We start from the raw sequence: 13,808 nt of genomic DNA, 5'->3' as shown, positions 1-13,808 counted from the left end.
TGTCGCAACCGATCTTTACAAACACATGCAGAATAATGTACTCCATACTATATCCATGTCTCAGCGATACAGATAATTTCTTAAATTCATCTATCCGACATAATAAACTTATTAAAACTAAAATAAAACATTTTTGACAACCATTGAGAGAGAAAGGGTTAACATGGGTTCATTGATTATTTAAGCACAATACAGTATTATCTTTCTCTGATGCACAACTTAGATTTGAGATTGAAAATTCATTTAAATACAAATGTAACACATTAGCAGAAATTCTATCTACTATATATGATAAATGCCAAATCACTAATACAGTCATGATATCGGATAATCACCTTTTTGATACACTTGTTTCAAGTCCATCAACATCCACACTATATAAAATTATTAGATCTTCTGATACTGAGAGGCAAACATCAGAGGTTTGAACTGAAGTGGGAATAAGATCTCAATGTTAACTGGTATGTTAAACTGTGGAAGAACATTTGGCACAAGATTTCAAAATGTTCAAGAGCAGCACCCAATCCTTGTTTTTCGTATATCATAGACCACTTATAACTTCTCAAATTTTGTCTACGATGACTCCCCACATACCTACTACATGCTGGTAACAAACGTAACACAAACTACAAACAATTAATATTTAGTTGTCATTATACTCACTAGTTTTGGATTAAGGTTTTGGGGAAAAATAAATTCTGTATTTTGATCAACTGTTCCTTTTTCCTACGCCAATCTGTTCCTAGGCAGCGTATCAGAAGACTCACATGATTGTATTCTAAAGGTTAAAATAATTGACCATGTGTTAGTAGTTGCATTACAACAAATTACCAAAACTGGAAGAATTAAAAAAAATCATGTTTCAAGTTTGGTGGCATGGAAGATGTTATAACCATAGACTTGATAGAGCTTATATTGCACCTCTCTCACTTGCTATGAAAAGGGAAACTCTATGGTTGCATGTTACAATTCATTTAAATACTACTGCTATTTGATACTCTTTACAGCAACCTTTGATTGAAAAAGTGCCTAAACCCCCTTGAAAAATGTTATTCATTCTATTTTGGGTACAATTTATAAATGTAATAAATTTATAACTCATTACCACACCTGTCTATAAACTGTATATATATATATATATATATATATATATATATATATATGAGAGAGAGAGATACACACACACACGTACAGATATATATATGTATATTTTGTCAGTCAACATTAACGTTTTGAGCTAAAAAAAAAAAAAAAGAAATTCACCATTCAGCAGTGCTAATTATAACTTGCACCCCACCATGCACTGCTAATGACCTCATATATCACATCACTCATGACATTTTAATGACATCATTTATGACATCACCTAACTATAACGTTACTTTAACCTTTGTTTTTTTCAGTGAATTTCCAAGGTTTAAAACAAAACAAAAAAACATCATTTTATCATACTTAACTATAAAGTTACTTTACCCTTTGTTTTTTTCCCAATTAGTTTCTAGGTATTTTTAACATAAAGTAATAATTAATTACCATATGTAAAAGCAAACCTGTGCCGCGCACGACCTTCTTGACAGGTGTGCGAAGTAGTTAGTGGGGTGAGACTTGCCTCTCCTTTCGGACCTCTCTCTTAGATGATAGGGGTGTGCACTAGGGCATGTGGATGGACTGGCCTCTTCTTTCAGACCTCCCTATGAGAAGATGGGTGTGTGTTGTAGGGTGTGTGGATGGATTGGCCTCTCTTTTGAGACCTCTCTCTGCACTAATGGCTTAAAGACCTAGGGTGTGGGGAGTAAAAGGGCTCTCCTTCCAGACCTCTCTTGATGACAGGTGTGAAAAGTAGGATGTGTGGATGGACTAGCTTCTCCTGTCAGACATCTCTCTCAGATGACAAGTGTGTGTAGTAGGGTGGTGGATGGACTGGCCTCTACTTTCAGACCTCTCTATCAAATGATGGGTGTGTGTTGTAGTGTGTAAGGAGGGACTGCCCTCTCCTTTCAGATGTATCTCTCAGATGACAGGTGTGCACAGCAGGGTGTGTGGATGGACTGGCCTCTTTTGCCAGACCTCTCTCTCAGATAATGGATGTGCTTAGTTGCTTGTGTGGCAAGAGACTGGCCTCTCTACTAAGACCTCTCTCTCAGATGACGGGTATGCACAGTAGTGAGTAGAGCGTCTTCCCTTTCCTCTCATATCTGTCTCTGAGATGACTAGTGTGCGTAGTATTGAGTGGAGAAGGACTGCCCTTTTCTCTCAGACCTCTCTCTGACCTGATTGACATGTGTATTAGGGTGTATAAATAGACTAACCTCTCATGTCAAACCTCTCTCTCAGGTAACGGGTGTGCATTGTAGGGTGTCTGGAGGGAGATTGTCCTCTAAACTAAGACCTCTTTCTCAAATGTCGGGAGTGAATAGTAGTGAGTAGAGAGAGATTGCCCTTTCTTCTCAGACCCCATGACATGACAGGGGTGTGTATTAGGCTGTATAAATAGACTGGCATCTCCTGTCAGACCTCTCTCTCTCAAATGACAGGTTTGCTTAGTAGGGTGTGTGGAGAGAGACTGGCCTCTCCAGTCAGGCTACTGTCTCAGATGACAAGTGTGCATACTAGGATGTGAGAACAGATACTGGCCTCTCTGCTGAGACATCTCTCTCAGATGATTGCTGTGCATAGTAATGAGTGGAGAGGAACTGTTCTTTAATCTCAGACCACTCTCTGAGATGACAGGTGTGCCTAGTGATGACGCAGAAAAAGAAGGACTAACAAATATTCATATATCATGTAACCAAACTCGTATAAGGTAGTGTGATTTTAGCAAAGAAAAATAATGTACGTGGGAAATTGTGCCCACGGGGTAGTTCGCCATTATTATAAACGGGCTTAATTAATCATGAAGAATTGACAATGTAGTAGTCCGTCATAATTGCAAATGTATTCTATGATTTTCTTGTCGAAACTGTTATATGCTTAGCTTAAATTTAGCAGAGGCTTTGGCCTAGTTGCCTGGTCTCAAATTTTAACTGCGTGGTTTTCACTTGTATTAACAAAGACATACTATTTTACTTTAAAGATGTATTTTTCCAGTAGAGATGACTAATACACTTATCTCAAGGTTTCGTGTTAGGCTGGTTTCATCCCTTTTAAGCAAGGTCAGTTTCTGCAGGTGCGGACAATAAAAGCACTGATACCAACATAATTGGCAAACTTTGTTGCAACTTGTGTTCCAAGGCTCCAAGGACACCTTATGCATAAATGAGTACTAGGAGAGAGACACTATTCATTGGTCAAATTGAAGCCACCCTCTGGACCCTCCAATGGAAGACCCTGAAGAATTTGGAATGTTTCGTACTTAGACCCACCGGACAAAGAGAAGTCAGCCATTTTCTTTGATGCCATTTTTAAGCCAGATTCAAGAAGCCACCTTTGACGACATCTTGATGCCCTTTTCTCTATTCCAGAGAAAGAGACTTTGAGAATTCTCACCCTAGAGACTAACTTTAATTTTGCCCCGTCCTGCCCATGCAGTAACTTTTGCCCCATTCTCCTTGTTGCTGCAAGGAAACTTGCCCTTAACTTTGCCCCCCCTTGAAATCTGCCCCATGCTGGTCGGACCGGTACCTGAAGGATGAAGACTTTTCTTGAATGCTGATTGTATTTGGTAAATATGAAAGGATAATTGTATTATGCATTGTGTTTTCCTTCTTAGGTACCAACTGCTATTTGATAGGGCCCAAGCTAGAAGTTTTCTAAATTTGTGTTGACTAAATTCGTTTTGCATGAAGCCCCACATGCCAATGCTAATTAGAGGTTAGTTGAGATATTCACTTGATGCACCATGCTAAATTGAAATCTTGTTATGCTGACCGATGTATGAAATTAGTCAAATTCAATTGCTTATATTAGTGATTTGCATTGCCATAACCGAGTGCATTATAATCCAGATTTTACGTAGATTGCGTTTCTTCCGCCGCTATGGACAGCTAGTAATGTTTGTATACATATATCATTTGATTTTGAGACTCACTTATATCATGCTAGCTTTGTTAATATAGGGAAATTATCTCATTAACTTTTAATAAACTGGTGTGGTTATTCATGACTGAAAGGTCATGGTTTGTCAAAATACTGATTGTTATTGATTTCTAATGTGTCGCTTAATCTATTGATTAAGTATTGGGTATTGATTACAATGGTTATTGATTATTGATTTGAGTGATCCGACTATTCTTGGATGAGGAGAGCCCAACTCGGCTAAAAGGTTCACCGACCTCCAGCGTTTCCAAGTACAAGTAATTTACAAAGACTGGACGCGCTGTCAGTAGATGGTAGCAGAGAGTGATGGTTTCACCCTTTGGGACCCTATCCGAACAATAGGCGGATTCAAGTTAGAATTTTCTTGGATAAAACAAGTTGGAGAGATGATGATGCCCTAAATCCCCAATGACTTTCCCGGAATCTCGGAGCTTGCGAATGGAGGAAATGGAGGTGTGAGAATGTTTTTGGCATTTCTAGTGACGGTATGAATGAAGTTAGGGTTTTGCGCTTGCATAGCTTATGCCGCAGATGAATTGTGAAGTTTGTGAGGATTTTAGGGGGTTACGAACCCCAATGAAAATTTTAGAGGAGTGTTACTCCAAAGTGTGAGAGTAGGGAAGTCGTCGAACTTCATATGTGTGTAGCGCTTTGTGCAGGAAAAATTGTCCACGTGGTTGTTGATGTTGAGACGGGCCCTGCGAGGCCAAGAGACTCCGGAGTATGTTGAAAAGTGTATGAGACACTTGATTGATGTTGTAATCTGTTCGGTTTAATAGGTTGATCGGGCGTGGTCAACGAGTCAGTCTGAATATTGAGGAATGAAAGAAAATTTTCGACTTTGAGATTTGACTAATTCTAAGGTGCACTAGAATAGTTCATTGATCAGTTGAGAGTAAAATTTGCGGGTCAAATTTTGCTTGCGAAAGTGGGAAACCGAGAAAGATGGAATAACTGCCAAGGGTAGTGAAAAATCCCTAAGGTTTCTGAAGCGATCGTATTACCCTTCCTGTAGTAAACCGACAGATTTGTTTTCTTCTTTTGGTTAGTGCTCGTGATATATTGCGGAAATTCGTTTTGAGTGAAGTTGAATGAAAGAGGACAATCCGCGGGACTTTGTCAGCCGCAGTGTGTGGGTGTGACGTCACTTGGAGCCGCGCTGGGATAGGTTGGTTGGTGAGAAGGGTCACGCACGGATTGGACGCAGTCCGTGAAGCGCAATTGGTGGGGAAAGGCAAGCAAAGAGTATTCCGGGAATTAAAGTCACTTATTGATTACATACTTTAGAAAAATAAAAGACGGAAAGATTACATTTTTCAAAGCATTTAAGAGTGCCTTGAGGGGAGATGTATATATTAAAGCAAATGTAGGAGAAGAAACACCGCCTGAGGGTACACCAGCTTACATCGTGATTGAAGAAAAGGGTGTCGCACCATGTCTTTGGTTAAAGCAATGGTGTAAATTAACAGAAAAGCATGGAAGTGTATCGTTCCCTATCCATGGGTCGTTTAATCTAAGAGTTTTGGAGAATCTAAGATTCGCAATTTACGACATGAAAGTACCTCCAAGACCAGCACACTTTGAAGCATTAGCAATTTGGGAGCTAATAGCTAGAAGGCAACAACAGAAGAAATTTGAAACAATAGTGAGAAAAGTAGAAAAGACACTAGCGGATGCTAGATGGGATAGTACTCAAAAGGTTTGGAGATCAGATGTATTGCAGGGAATTCAATTGTTTCCAGCAATTACTGACAAAGCAGAGACGGAAGGAAGGAAAGCTACCTATAAAACAAACAGGAGTCAGTCCAGAGATAGAGAAAACAACAGAAATTCGAAAAGGTCAGACAAGTCAGACGATGAGGAGTTCATTATGCAATTGCTAAATGACCGCCCGCCACCATATGTGGAAAGTGAAAATGGCCCAAGCACCAGTACTGCCCCTCCGGAACCAATACAGGGTAATGTAACACCGAATTTGAGAATATCTCTGAGGCAAAGCAGTTCTGATATGCCTTTTACACCACAAACACCACAAGTTCAGAGAATATATCCTGACGTGCCTAAACTGAAACTTGTCAATGATTACCAGCCACAGGTTCAAAGGCGCTATTATGATGAGCATAATTTGAAAATGACTTCTAATTTAATGGCGCCGGGAGGACAGAATTACCAAACACCAACATTGATTCAAGCCGAATCAACACAAATTTTGATGCCTCAAAAACAGATACAAGAAGTGCCAAGGTACACTCATAGCAGAAAACCAGCTAGACATGCCAGCAATGATGAACCATAATGTGGGAATTAACATGCCACAGAATTCGGGGAGCAGACAGAATCCGGATGCAATATCTTTGCCTATCACTGTAGGTCCGCCAGTGCCATTGTATATACAGGCAAAGCCGAATGGATGCGACCAAGGGGTAATGACACAAAATGAGACAGGAAGGAGATGCATAGAAAATACTCCAGAAACAACTCCGGTAGGAACACTGCTAAATAGATCTGGGTCCTTGTTGGAATTCAGCCCAATTCCAGCTCGTGCTCCGTCAACTGTGGTAAGGTCAGGTCCACCACTAGTAGTGCCGCTAACCTCAAAAACAGAAATGTTACAGAAACCATCAGTAGCAGTCGATGTAAGTGCTACATTGATGGGACTGAACGCGCAACAGTTAACTCAATGGTTGAACAGCCTGAACCCTCCACAGAGTACACCCAGCGGGAAAGGAGAAGAATATTTGAATAAGATAAGATTGGGCATGGAAGCAGACGAACTAGTAGAGGGAACGATGGGTTTGAACAGGTTAGAATCATACACAGATGAAGAGCTGAGATACATGTGCCCTAGATTTACAAGAGAAGTAAGCAGCATACATAAGAAGTTACAAGAAATTGCAGACAGAAACAAGATCGACATAGGTAAGACCAAACACTTGAGCAGAAGTTACAGGTTAGACTTTGAGACAAAAGATTTTGAACACATGAGATCTGCAGGGATGAAAACACACCTTAAAGAGATACTGCAAAGCGCACAGGTCTGGAGATGTTTAGACAAATGGGAGAGCAGGTGGGTTAAGAAAAAGGACAAAAAGAAAGAAAGTACCCCAGATCGGAATGAGAAAGCACAACAGAATGATGATCTGATAACCATGTTGCCAATGAGAGAAACGGCAGGGGGAAAACTTGTACATGTACCGTGGCACAGGTGCGATATTCAATCCTTTACGGATGACTTCCCTAAATTAAGAGAGAAACCGATCGAATGGTATCAACAACAGATAGATTTGTGAAACTCACAAAATGTCTTTGGGAAGACCTGAATACCTTATTCGAGATTGTGGTTCCGGCAGATCTGTGGGAAGATTGTAAAAGGGCTGTAGGTTGGCCAACAAGTGAACCAGAAAGAGATAGGGAGACAGGTGCACCATCACCTACGGTAATGAGTTTATACCATAAGGTGATTGAGCATTTGAAAACAAAGGTTGCGTCGAAAAATGTGGATTTGCAGAGAATTGACAGAACGGCACAAGAAGTTAAAGAGTCAATACATGCGTACTATGAGAGATTGTTGAAGGCATTTAAAAATTACAGTGGCACAGAAACGATTGAGCCAAAGGACATGCTCCATTTTGGGTTCAGATTTGTGGAAGGGTCGAGACCCGAGGTTAGCCAGATGATTAAAATGCATTTGATTTGTTGGCAGTCAAAGTCGATCGATGAGGTGTTGAATTATGCAAAATACTGCAGTGATGAGATTGAGACGAAGCAGAAAAAGTTGAAGGAAAAGGTGATGGTGATGCAGCTCAGAGCAGCTCAGACAGGTTTGCAAGGTTTACAAGGTTTTCAACAACAGTTGCCGCAGCAGCAACAGCAGGGAAATGCTATGTTTCAGCCACAGATGAAAGGCAGAGGCCGAGGAGGTTTTGTGAATAATGGTCCTGATTTAAATACTGCTGTGATTCCAAATGGTATACAGGCAATGAAGAAGGTGATGCCATGTCACACGTGCGGAATCGTCGGGCATTGGAAACAGGAGTGCCCAATGATGGTGCAGGAAGGTGTAGGTCAGCAAAACAATGATGTCAATTCATTTCAGAATATGAGAGGACCGAAAATGAGAGGTCCAAATCCAAATTTTCAAAATAATGTGAATCAGATGCAGGGTTTACAACCCGTACAACCACAGCAGGTGCAAATGCCCAGTGTACAGATGTCACAGTTTCAGCCAATGCAACAGCAGTTTCCTATGGTACCTAATCAGCAAATGCAAATACCCTTAGCACCAATGAATCAGCAACAAGTAATGCTTCCTCAACAGGTCACGGGTCAAGGAATGAATCAAAACGCCACAGTACACCAATTCCCGTTACACAGTGAGAATGGAATAAACGATGTGTGGGAGAGTGAAAGTTCAGATGAGGAGGGAAATTGTATGCTTGCAGCATCTTTGGAAGTTGACCAAAAGGGTCCGTATGTGGAAGGAAGAGTTATGGGTCACAGCGCTTCGTTCTTGGTTGACACCAGAGCTACACGCTCTACAGTCAGAAGCATCGAAGTACCGAATTTGCCACTATCAGGGAGAACAGTTCAAGTAGTCGGAGTAGCAAATATCTGACAAACCCAATCACAGATCCAGTGCAAGTCAGAATTGGTAACTTTCAAGGGTCACATACATTTGTGGTGTGTGACTCAAGTCCGATATCCCTATTAGGGAGAGATTTATTGTGTAAATATGGGATGCTCGATTATGTGCTCAAATGAGGGAATTAAAATTCAGACAAACAGTGATGATGAAGAAGAGGACAGTTTAGGAGGGGACGAAGTGGAAACTGTTGATGAAGAGTATCCCTTGATTACTCTTTATCCTATGCTCACTGAAGCAGATATTCCTGCTGAGTTACAGGAAACAGTTGAAAAGGAAGTGGGATATGACAGGGAAAGATGTAGGATTGGTCAAAGGAGTAAAACCAGTGAACGTGACCGTAAAACCCAATGTAAATTTTCCCCAGACACCACAATACCACATGTCGCAAGACACCCTCATGAAAGTCACCCAACTCATTGATGAGTTTGTGAAACAGGGAGTACTGAAAGAAGTGCTAAGTAGTCCATGTAATTCACCAATCATGGGATTAATAAAACCGAGTGGAAAAGTCCGAATTGTTCAGGATTTGAGAAAAATAAATGACATAATAGTCAAATGCTGTCCCGTAGTGCCATATCCAGCTGTGATAATGTTTCAAATTCCATGTGATGCAGAGTGGTTCTCAGTCATCAATTTATCACAAGCGTTCTTTTCTGTGCCTCTTCATGAGGACAGACAATTTCTCTTGTGTTTCAAATTCCTGGACAGAGTCTACAGTTGGTGTCGAATTCCTCAAGGGTTTTCGGAGTCACCATCAATTTTCAATCAGATTCTGAAGAAAGATTTGGAATCGTTGGAATTACCCTTTGAATCAACCTTGGTACAGTATATTGACGATTTACTGATCGCATCCAAGACAGAAAAAGGCTGTATGGTTGACACTATTGCTCTGTTGAACCATTTGGGAAGAAATGGACACAAAGTGTCCCCTTCGAAATTACAATTCTGCCAGAAGAAAGTGAAATATTTGGGTCACCAAATAGAAAAAGGGTCGAGAAGAATCATGAAAGAAAGAACAACAAGTGTACTTCAAATGAGTCCACCCAAAACAAGAAAAGAGGTGAGAAAGTTTTTGGGAATGGTGAGCTACTGTCGCCAATGGATTCCCAGTTTCTCAACTCTAGCAAAACCTTTATTGAAACTGACCCAGAAAGATGCGCTGGATGAAATAGTGCTGAAAAGAGATGAGATGGATGCTTTTATTGAATTAAAAGAATGCATGTGCAGAGCTCCAGCTTTAGGTATGCCTGATTACACAAAGCCTTTCACATTGTTTTGTCATGAACGTGATGCATGTTCCTTGTCTATCCTGACTCAAGCCCATGGTGGCGTAAACAGACCAGTAGCATATTTTTCAGCTACTTTGGATCCGGTCGCAGCAGCACTGCCAGGGGGCTTGCGTGCCGTAGCAGCAGTTGGTATCAGCCTAAATCAGAGTGAAGGAATAGTGATGGGACATCCTTTAACAGTCATGGTCCTTCACTCAGTCGAGATACTTTTGACACGTTCCCGAACACAGCACATGACCGTGCTAGGCTTACAAGGTACGAGAAAATCATTTTGGGATCACCCAATGTGCAGCTGAAAAGGTGCACTACGTTGAATCCAGGAACCTTGTTCCCCAGTGAAAATGTCGAAATTGAGAACGCTGAAGACATCGAGCACGACTGTCTTCAGGTGACTGAATTTTGTGCAAAACCAAGACCTGATATCAAAGACACCCGATTGGAAGAAAACAACCAAGTTATTTTTGTTGATGGTTCATGTTTAAGAGATGCACTAGGAATATTGAAAGCAGGATATGCTGTATGTACAATAACAGGTGTTCTGGAAGCCTCTTGGCTTCAGGGAGTTTACTCTGCACAGGTAGAGGAACTAGTAGCCCTTCCTAGAGCCTGCCAACTTTCCGCATTAATGAAAGTCACCATTTACACTGAGGTCGCAAGGTTTTGCGCATTGAACTGTATATTGCTCAGAGACGAATGGAACTTAATAAATGAGCCAGAACTTGAACCAAGTGAAGCCTTTGCCCTAAAGGTTGTAGATACAATTGAAGAATTGAAATTCCTACAAAATAATGTCAGTAAGGATGAGAAACTCTCCTAGAGCAAACTACAATGCATATAGAAACCAGATGATTTGTGGGTTTCAAGTGAAGGGAGAGTGGTTCTACCAGACGGTCTTTTAACACAATTGGCCAGGTTGTATCATGGACAAGCCCACCTTGAAAGGGATGCCATGATTAGACTATTCAAAATTGATTGGTTTAATCCCAAATTCCGTCAAGTTGCTGAAGCAGTTTGCCATCGTTGCGTCATTTGCCAACAAATGAACGCAGGGAATGGAATAGTAGTAAATTTGAGCCACATTGGAAGAGCAGGTGGGCCATTCAGCAGGATGCAAATGGATTTCATTGAGATGCCTACGCATGCAGGCTTGAAGTATGTGTTGGTGATTGTGTGTATTTTTAGTCACTGGATCGAAGCATACCCTACACGCAGAAATGACAGTCTTACAGTTGCAAAACCACTCCTGAGAGAACTAATACCACAAATCGGATTCCCGATCTCTTTAGAGTCAGATAGGGGAAGTCACTTCATTAATGAAGTAATCAAATTACTGTGTGCAGCATTGAACATTGAACAAAAATTGCATTGTAGCTACCGCCCTGAAGCATCAGGACTAGTGGAGCAAATGAATGGCACATTGAAATCAAGGATGGCGAAAATATGTGCATCAACAAACTTGAAATGGCCTGACGCATTGCCCTTGGTGTTAATGTCAATGAGAAACACACCTGATAGAAAAACTGGACTGTCACCGCATGAGATCCTCATGGGCAGAGCCATGAGACTCCCAGCAGTCCCTGCAAATGCACTTGTAAATATTACAGATGATATGGTATTGGACTACTGCAAAGGTCTAGCTGATGTGGTCCGCTCTTTTTCTCACCAGGTGGAGGCAACCACCTTGCCACCAATCCAAGGTCCAGGACACACCCTGAAAGCAGGTGACTGGGTCGTGGTAAAGAAACACGTGAGGAAGTCGTGTCTGGAACCCCGTTGGAAAGGACCTTTCCAAGTGATTCTGACAACTACCACCGCTGTGAAATGTGCGGGAGTTCCCAACTGGATTCACGCCAGTCACACGAAAAGGGTGATGTGCCCCACAGAAGAGGAAGTTGAAGCGCTAAAATCACCTGTGACTGACAAGAGAGTCCCAGGCACCGAGACAGGACAAAGAGAACCTGGATGCGAACAAGCAGAAATAGAGGAAGGAGAAATATTTTCTAAGGAAGAAACAGCTGATCCATTTGAGGAGGACCGAGGCGAAGCCTCAGGAAGTGACGAAGATCCCGAAGGTGACAAAGAGCCTGCGACAGGTGAAAGAGCAGGAAAGCCTGATCAGAGGAGGGCTTTCCTAGAAGAAGAAGACGATACAGGAAAAGAAAAAGAAAACCTGATTGACCTCCTAGGGGGAGAAGACAAAACAGGACAGAGTGAAATTGTTAGACTTTTCCAGAACCGGTTGCAGGTCCATCAGGTGAAAACAGTGCGAAACAGAGACAAAGCATATCGCTAGTGAAATTAAGGACTAAAGAAATATTAAACGAAAGTGAAGGGCCAAAGTTGAAAGAGAAAAGAAAAGAAGTGTCTGTCGCAATAACAGCACCAAGTGAAGAGAAAGACCCAGCCAAGGAACAAGGCACCAGCGAGAGAGAATCAAAAGGAGATGTAAAATTGAAAAGGAAAAGAATACCGAGCAGAAGATATTCTGGTCCGGAGTGGGCATACATAGCCACTAACGATTGGTCAGACGAATTCCTATCTCTCAGTCTTGAGAACGAGGAATCAGAACGACACTTTGGTACCTGAAAAGTAAAAATTCCATGAACATTACTGAATAAGACATTGACAACCTGATTGACTTTGAAACCGATCCTGAGACAAAAGCTGCTAAACCGATAAAAGACTAAGCTGCTAAAAGAAAACAGTGTGAACATTAACTCGTTCAGCTTTATATATTTCTGCAAATCTGATTTGATAAAGTGTCTTCAACTTTCTGATTCTAAATAGATCATGACAGGCTACACTACAAAAGGACACAAAATGAAATGTTGTAAATACGTGTGTATAGGTCTAATAACTGCATGTGTACTAATAATTATAGCAATAGTTCTTGGAATGCATGGAAAGAATGAAAGAGGCGCAAATGATGCTTCTACTTCTAAACCTACTACTGAATTAACTCCTTTACAGAAACTCGGACAAGATGAGAAGTATTTACACGACAAGAAAGAATTATCCTCTAACGTTTTCTATCGCTTGCTGAATGAGTATGTTGAGACAATGGATGCGAAAGATTGTTATGTGTGCACACAAATACCTACCTCAGTAAAAGAAGGAGTGACATATCATAGCATGCCTCTTACTTATGGAATTTCATGTAGTTTATTAATGACCAGATTTTATGGCCAGGAGTATATTCACTACTTTTATTCCAATCATGATGTTGTATTTGCATATATCCCCATAATTGAGTACCTGAGTAAAGTAGCAAGAGATTATTATATAAAGTTAATTAGGGGTTTCTTTGAGCCGTTGTCACCTTTTCACACAGCTTACGCTCACAGAGAAAACCTTACATGCTTGCTTTCACCGCTAGAGAAGAGTTTTTTAGATCACACTGACGATAGGAGGAAGGTGGAGAAGGAGAAATTAGAAAGGGAATTACACAAAAGGACATCTCTAGATAACTATGCTTTTGCCACGATAAAGACAAGGGAAACTAGCTTTAGATGCAATACACGTAGGGAGGCTGTGTGTATATAGACCTAAATCATATTATGACACAATCTTTGTGGGAACGAGTGAATGTAAACATACGTTTTTGTTTCAAGGTAAATGGACGCTCATGTTAAATGGCCTAGACCCAGTTATTCCAGGGGTATATTATATTTGTGGACTTAACGCCTATTATCGTCTTCCAAAGGGATGGTATGGGAGATGTTATTTGGGAATAGTATTTCCAAAGATTTATCAATTGGACGACTTAAAGAATTTTCCAAAGCTGTCTGAATCACATCATGTTCAGAAAAGGGAGACAGCTTCTGGTGTGGTAGGAGATA

At 40.9% G+C, this 13,808-nt stretch overlaps 1 long non-coding RNA gene across 2 annotated transcripts in view; it reads right to left on the bottom strand.

Annotated features, from left to right (window-relative positions):
• Nucleotides 1–13,808, bottom strand: part of LOC138283380 (uncharacterized) — a 29,469-nt gene that overhangs the window by 2,843 nt on the left and 12,818 nt on the right. For both annotated transcript variants that reach the window (XR_011201225.1, XR_011201226.1), the window contains exon 2: nt 664–778. This is a non-coding gene — a long non-coding RNA (uncharacterized lncRNA). The remainder of the gene's footprint in view (nt 1–663; nt 779–13,808) is intronic.

Source organism: Pleurodeles waltl, chromosome 3_1, assembly GCF_031143425.1.
Source record: "Pleurodeles waltl isolate 20211129_DDA chromosome 3_1, aPleWal1.hap1.20221129, whole genome shotgun sequence".
NCBI lineage: Eukaryota > Metazoa > Chordata > Amphibia > Caudata > Salamandridae > Pleurodeles > Pleurodeles waltl.
This window is presented reverse-complemented; position numbering and strand designations above follow the sequence as displayed.